Source organism: Myotis davidii, unplaced genomic scaffold (assembly GCF_000327345.1).
Source record: "Myotis davidii unplaced genomic scaffold, ASM32734v1 scaffold401, whole genome shotgun sequence".
Taxonomy (NCBI): domain Eukaryota; kingdom Metazoa; phylum Chordata; class Mammalia; order Chiroptera; family Vespertilionidae; genus Myotis; species Myotis davidii.
In genome coordinates this window covers 703,907-710,313 of record NW_006291020.1, presented here as the reverse complement: position 1 = coordinate 710,313, position 6,407 = coordinate 703,907, and the positions used below count along the sequence as shown (strand labels likewise).

General features: G+C 40.1%; 1 pseudogene; it reads left to right on the top strand.

Annotated features, from left to right (window-relative positions):
- The first annotated feature begins 3,549 nt into the window (after positions 1-3,549).
- LOC102761686 lies at positions 3,550-4,579 on the top strand (annotated as a pseudogene).
- Positions 4,580-6,407: the final 1,828 nt, after the last annotated feature.

The window sequence follows — 6,407 nt, the reverse complement described above, 5'->3', positions numbered from 1 at the left end:
TGTGCCTTTGGGAGCAGAGATGGAGACCCAGCATCCACCATTTTTCCTGGACTCATCTACTTGAATTGGGTCAACAAAGGGGTGCTACTAACCAGGAATTTCTAGAATCATGCTCTTGCCTGGAAATTCTAACAACCAGAAGTGTTCCTACCAATAATTAAGCTAGATTAATTAGTTCATTGATTATACTCAGTGTCATCATTATTGTGGTGGCTATTTCAGTTGTTAAGTTAAAGTTTGCTACATTAAGTCTATTCTTAAACTAAGCCAATTAACTTCTAAGCAACTACAAACACAAACTTTATTTCACTATGCTAGTGGCGGGGGCGGGAGGGAGACCAGTTTAAAGAGTTATGAAAACCATTAAACTTAAAATGAACATAAGGAAGAAAAAAGATCCCTTTGGAACCATAGCTTTTTTTTATTTCTAAGAATAGAAGTAATGGAAATATGCAAAATCATACCGTTGGAAGCTTAACATTTTATAAGGCAGCTGGAGAAGACTCGGAGAAGGCTGTTCAAGGTTGCTTGCTTAGGGACAGAATGAGATGAAGGAGGATTGGAGACTAAAAATCCCCAGATACAAATCTTCTCAATGTTCTTCCCTTGCCCTCTCTGCGCAGGTCTTCTACTGCCCCATCTGCCGATCTACTTTAGCAGGCAGCCAGAGAGCAACCAGCTGGTCTGGTTATAAAGGGATCTCCCATCCCCAGAAGTAGTTTCAGTGGGGGGTTTCAAAAATGCAACTTACAAGCAAAAATGTACACCACAAAACATGAAAGGACTGGGTTATGCATAAACCATGAGACATATCAGCTAGGGCCTCCTTCCTTAAAAGGATGGATCTAAGGACACAGGGAGTCATGAAGGGAGTGGAGTGAGCATGAGTGACCCCCCAGATCTTCCCATTTCCAAGACTAAGGAAGAAGGGCCAGAGAAGAACTTTGGTATCTCTCTGAACAGAAATAACTCCAGCTTGGCAATGAACTCTGCATCCTTTTTTTTTTTTTTGTAATCCTCTGGGTCTTGGCCCCTTTTATCTCTTTTGTATTTGCCAGTTATGTGTCTCAGTTTCTTTTATCCATGCCCTCTCCTGACTGATTATATTTTATCTCTCACTTGAATGGGTGCGTGAAAGTACAGGACCTTCCACCCCCATCTCAAAGCAGACATCTGATTTCCTACCTTTAGTTCCCACCCAATAAAACGTGCTGAACTTAAAATGATGCAGGATCCACTCCCACTAATCCCAGTTTAAAGCTTGGTTGTAGACTCATTCCTCCTCTCCCCTCCGTGTTTCTTTATCAAGAGAAAAAAACTACTGTTACCAGAACCTTGGACTCCAGCTGTTATCTCTATCCCTGCGTTCTCCAAAGAACCAGTACCACATAATGGAAAAAACGCAAGCTCTCAAGTTCAGGGGCCTAGATATAAAACTTCTGTAACTTCTTAGCACTGTGACCGTGGACAAGTAAATTAATATATTTAACTTCTATTCCCCTTTAAAATGGGAGTAAAAGTGCTACTCTCTAGGACTTACATGATGAGCAAATGAAATGATGTATGTAAAGGTGTAAATCACATCATGTGTATTTAGTAAGTGCTAACTTTATTTGAAAAAAACACCACTCAATGTTAGGTGTATAACGTTTCGTTTCTCATAATAACATTGATGCTCACACATGTCTAACTCTTAGGATATAATTGGTTAATGAGAACTACGTCGTGTCGGTCCCTGATAGCATGAGTGACAGACAGTAGCAGACCTTTCTGCTTAGCGTTTTGATCAAGAAGTTGCCGTGCTTTCTTATGTTTTGTCAGATTTCCAACCAAAATGGATGGTGGATTAATGGAGCTAAACCAACATCTCTGCTTCAGTAACTGACAGAACCATTTCTCGGCCTATTTCCACTCATTCATCATGTAGAGTTTAAAGAAGGAAGTTGGCCTCCTTTAGGGAGAAAGTTCCGGCAGAAACAGTGGCCTGGGCTTTAAGCAGAAGCAATCTGTGCCCATCCAGAGACTAACCATGAATCCAGACAAAGTACTGAGTAGGGAATTACTTCATCTTTTAGTTAGCACTACACAGTTTTCAAAGGTCTCTCATATTTTAACCCTTTGGGAAAGCCAACGCTTTATTAGACACATATTTAGCACTCTATCTGTCTTGACCAGGAATTGACACTCCGGTTCATAGGTTGACGCTCAATCACTGAGCCATGCCGGCTGGGCTGAATGTAAATGGCTCCAATCAAAAGATATAGCTAAATAGATAAGAAAACAAGACTCACACATATGCTGTCTACAACAGACCCACCTCAGAATGAAAGACACACACAGAATAAACGTAAATGGATGGGAAAAAAAAGATATTTCATGCAAATGGAAAGGAAGAAAAAGCTGGGGTAGCCATATTTATATCTGACTTTAACACCAAGGCTATAGGAAGAGACAAAGAAGGACACTACATAATGAAAAAGGGATCAATCCCAAAAAAAGGATATAACCCTTGTAAACATTTATGCACCCAACATAAAAGCATGAAAAATGTAAAGCAAATCTTGATGGGTATAAAAGGATAGATTGACAGTAATGCAGTTAGAGTAGGGAACTGTAACACCCAATGGACATCAATGGATAGATCATCCAGACAGAAAATTCACACAAATATGGTGGCCTTAAATCACACATTAGAGCAGATGGATTTAATTGGTATCTTCAGAGCACTTCACCCCAGTGCAGCAGAGTATACATTCATTACAAGGGCACACGGAATATTTTCTAGGATAGAGCACATTTTAGGACATAAACCGGCCCCAATAAATTCAAGAAGGTTGAAGCTATATCAAGTATCTTCTCTAAACATAGCACCATGAAACTTGAAATCAATCACAGGAAGAAAACTGAAAAACACATAAAGACATGGTGCTAAATAACATGTCACTAAACAATGAATGGGTTAACAATGAGATAAAGGAAGAAATAAAAAAATGCCTTGAAAGAAATGAAAATGAGAACACAACAACCCAAAATCCACGGAACACTTCTCCAAAGAGGACGTATAGATGGCCAGTAGACATATGGAAAGATGATCAATGTCACTAATCATCAGATTAAATTAAAAACCCAATGAGATATCACCTCACACCTGTCAGAATGGCTATCATCCATAAATAGACAAACAAGTTTTGGCGAGGATGTGGAGAAAAGGGAACCCTTGTACACTGTTGGTAGGAATGCAGATTGGTGCAACCTCAGTGGAAAGTAATATGGAGCTACTTCAAAAAATTTCAAATGAAGCTGCCTATGACCCAGTGATTCCACTTCTGAAAATTTATTTGAAGAAACCCAGAACACTAATTCAAAAGAAGATATGTACCCCTATGTTCATGGTAGCATCATTTACAATAGCTAAGATCTGGAAGCAGCCCAAGTGCCCATCAGCAGACGAGTGGATAAAAAACTGTGGTACAGAATCTCCCAAAGCAGAGGAGACCGCCAGACCTGAAATTTCCGCTGCCCCTGGACCTGTTTCCAACCTTCTGAAAAATGGCGAGGCAGCTGCTTCTGCAACGTGGTACCATCGAAGGGACTGTGTCCTCGTTGAATTTTGTGTTGAAGGCAGTAAATATGTTAATGTAAATTTTGAAAAATCCAAACTTACATTCGGTTGTCTTGGAGGAAGTGATCATTTTAAATATTTAAATGAAATTGATCTTTTTCACTGTATTGATCCAAATGGTTCCAAGCATTAAAGAACGGACAGATCAATTTTATGTCGTTTACGAAAAGGAGAATCTGGCCAGTCATGGCCATACCCCTATGTTCATGGTAGCATCATTTACAATAGCTAAGATCTGGAAGCAGCCCAAGTGCCCATCAGCAGACGAGTGGATAAAAAACTGTGGTACAGAATCTCCCAAAGCAGAGGAGAACGCCAGACACCAATGACAAACATTCCTCCTCAGGCGAAGACCTGAAATTTCCGCTGCCCCTGGACCTGTTTCCAACCTTCTGAAAAATGGAGAGGCAGCTGCTTCTGCAACGTGGTACGATCAAAGGGACTGTGTCTTCGTTGAATTTTGTGTTGAAGACAGTAAAGATGTTAATGTAAATTTTGAAAAATCCAAACTTACATTCGGTTGTCTTGGAGGAAGTGATCATTTTAAATATTTAAATGAAATTGATCTTTTTCACTGTATTAATCCAAATAGTTTCAAGCATTAAAGAACGGACAGATCAATTTCATGTTGTTTACAGAAAGGAGAATCTAGCCAGTCATGGCCAAGATTAACAAAAGAAAGGAAGAGTAACAAAAGAAAGGGCAAATCTTAATTGGCTTAGTGTGGACTTCAGTAATTGGAAAGACTGGGAAGATGATTCAGATGAAGACATGTCTAACTTTGATCGTTTCTCTGAGATGATGAACAGCATGGGTGGTGATGAGGACGTAGATTTACCGGAAGTAGATGGAACAGATGATGATTCACAAGACAGTGATGATGAAAAGATGTCAGATCTGGAATAAGGAATGTTGTCGTCCCTGGATTTTGAGAAAGAAAAATAACTCCTCTGCAAGATTTCATCACTGAGAGAACGAATCCCCGAGTTGAAAGCTCTAGAGGCAGATGCTGCATTTGCCTCCTTTAACCCATGTTTCATCCTGTTTGTTTTCCTAGAGGCTTCACTGCGGGTGCTCTGTCCCATTGTATGGAGCGATTTTAAGTCAGCTAAGGCAATAACCTTATGCATGAACATGCCCCAGACTTCCATGACTGTTGAGGTCCTAGGCAATTGACACAGCAGTTGTGATAAATAAAAACATTTCGCCTAAGTCTCCTTTACTTCATAACATAGATACTGACATGATAGGAAGCTCTTGGATTATGGAAAGACTAGAGGCCCGATGCACAAAATTCATGCAAGGGCTTCAGCCCTCACAGCCCCGGCTTCGTCCAAAAGGTCGTCTGGAAGGACATCCGGAAGGTCATTCAGCTGTCTGGTCTAATTAGCATATTACGCTTTTATTATTACAGATAACTAAGGTTTAGATTTTAGAACACGGACTCAACCTGGCTGAAACACATTGATTGATACCTTAAACTGGTAACCTGTTGTTCCTCTGTCATATTCTTCAGGATTGTTCCACTAAAGTTTTATTTTTCAAAAAATGTACTTCACATTATTATACATAAGTGATCACTTGTCAGTGTTCCAAATGTGTCTTAGCTAAAACTAGTGAACGCCCTAACTTAGATGGTTTTTGAAGCCTGTACCTTTGGCATTGTTTGACCCTTAAACTTTTACATCTCTTGGCACGGAGGACAAAGAAAGGCTCTACATTGTTGCTTGAGAGTCTGTACATTTAGACCAAATTTGTATTTCCCTGTCAGGATGGCAAATGAGCAAAAAAATGTTATTAATACACTATTGGGTTATTTTTTTATTTTTTTATTTGATCCAGCTTGTACTAGGGCTGAAAACCTCCATTTATGTTCATGACAGTGGGGATTTTTTTAAATGTCTACATTCTTTCTAATAAACTGTTGGAGGACTAAAAAAAAAAACAACCAAAAAACCTGTAGCACATTTACACAGTGGAATACTATGTAGCTATAAAAAAAAGAAGGATCTCTTACCCTTTGAGACAGCATGAAGGGACCTGGAGAGTATTGTGCTAAGCGAAATAATACCGTCAGAGAAAGACAAGTATCACATGATCTTAATTATATGTGGAATCTAATGAACAAAATAAACTGACGGATAGATCCAGAGACATAGAACAGACTGCAGAACCTCAGAGGGAAGGAAGGGTACTGGGGTGAGAAGAGATTAACCACATAACTATGGACACAGGCCATAGTGTGGTGAGGCCTAGAGCCAGGTGGAGAGGTTTAAAGAGGAAGAAATGGGGGACATCTGTAATACTCTCAACAACAAAATAATAGTAATTTTTAAAGGGTTAACTTGCCAAATATCAGTGAGCAGTAGGTTCAGAGCCAGCCTGTCTGATTACGGAGTCTGAGAGCAAAGAACCTACTAAGGCACACGGAGAAAGCCAGCAATAAACCCATGCAAGAAACCCTTATCCTTTAGAACAGTGGTTCCAACCTTCTGGCCCTTTAAATACAGTTCCTCATGTTGTGACCCAACCATCAAATTATTTTCATTGCTACTTCATAACTGTAATGTTGCTACTGTGATGAATCGTAATGTAAATATCTGATATGCAGGATGGTCTTAGGCGATCCCTGTGAAAGGGTCGTTCGACCGCCAAAGGGGTCGCGACCCACAGGTTGAGAACCACTGCTTTAGAAGGACGGGGAAGTGTGCTTGCTGGATCTGGTGAGGAGAGAAATTCCTTGGAGCCTCCACTCTCATGGGTGTGTAGACAGGCAGGGGAGGAT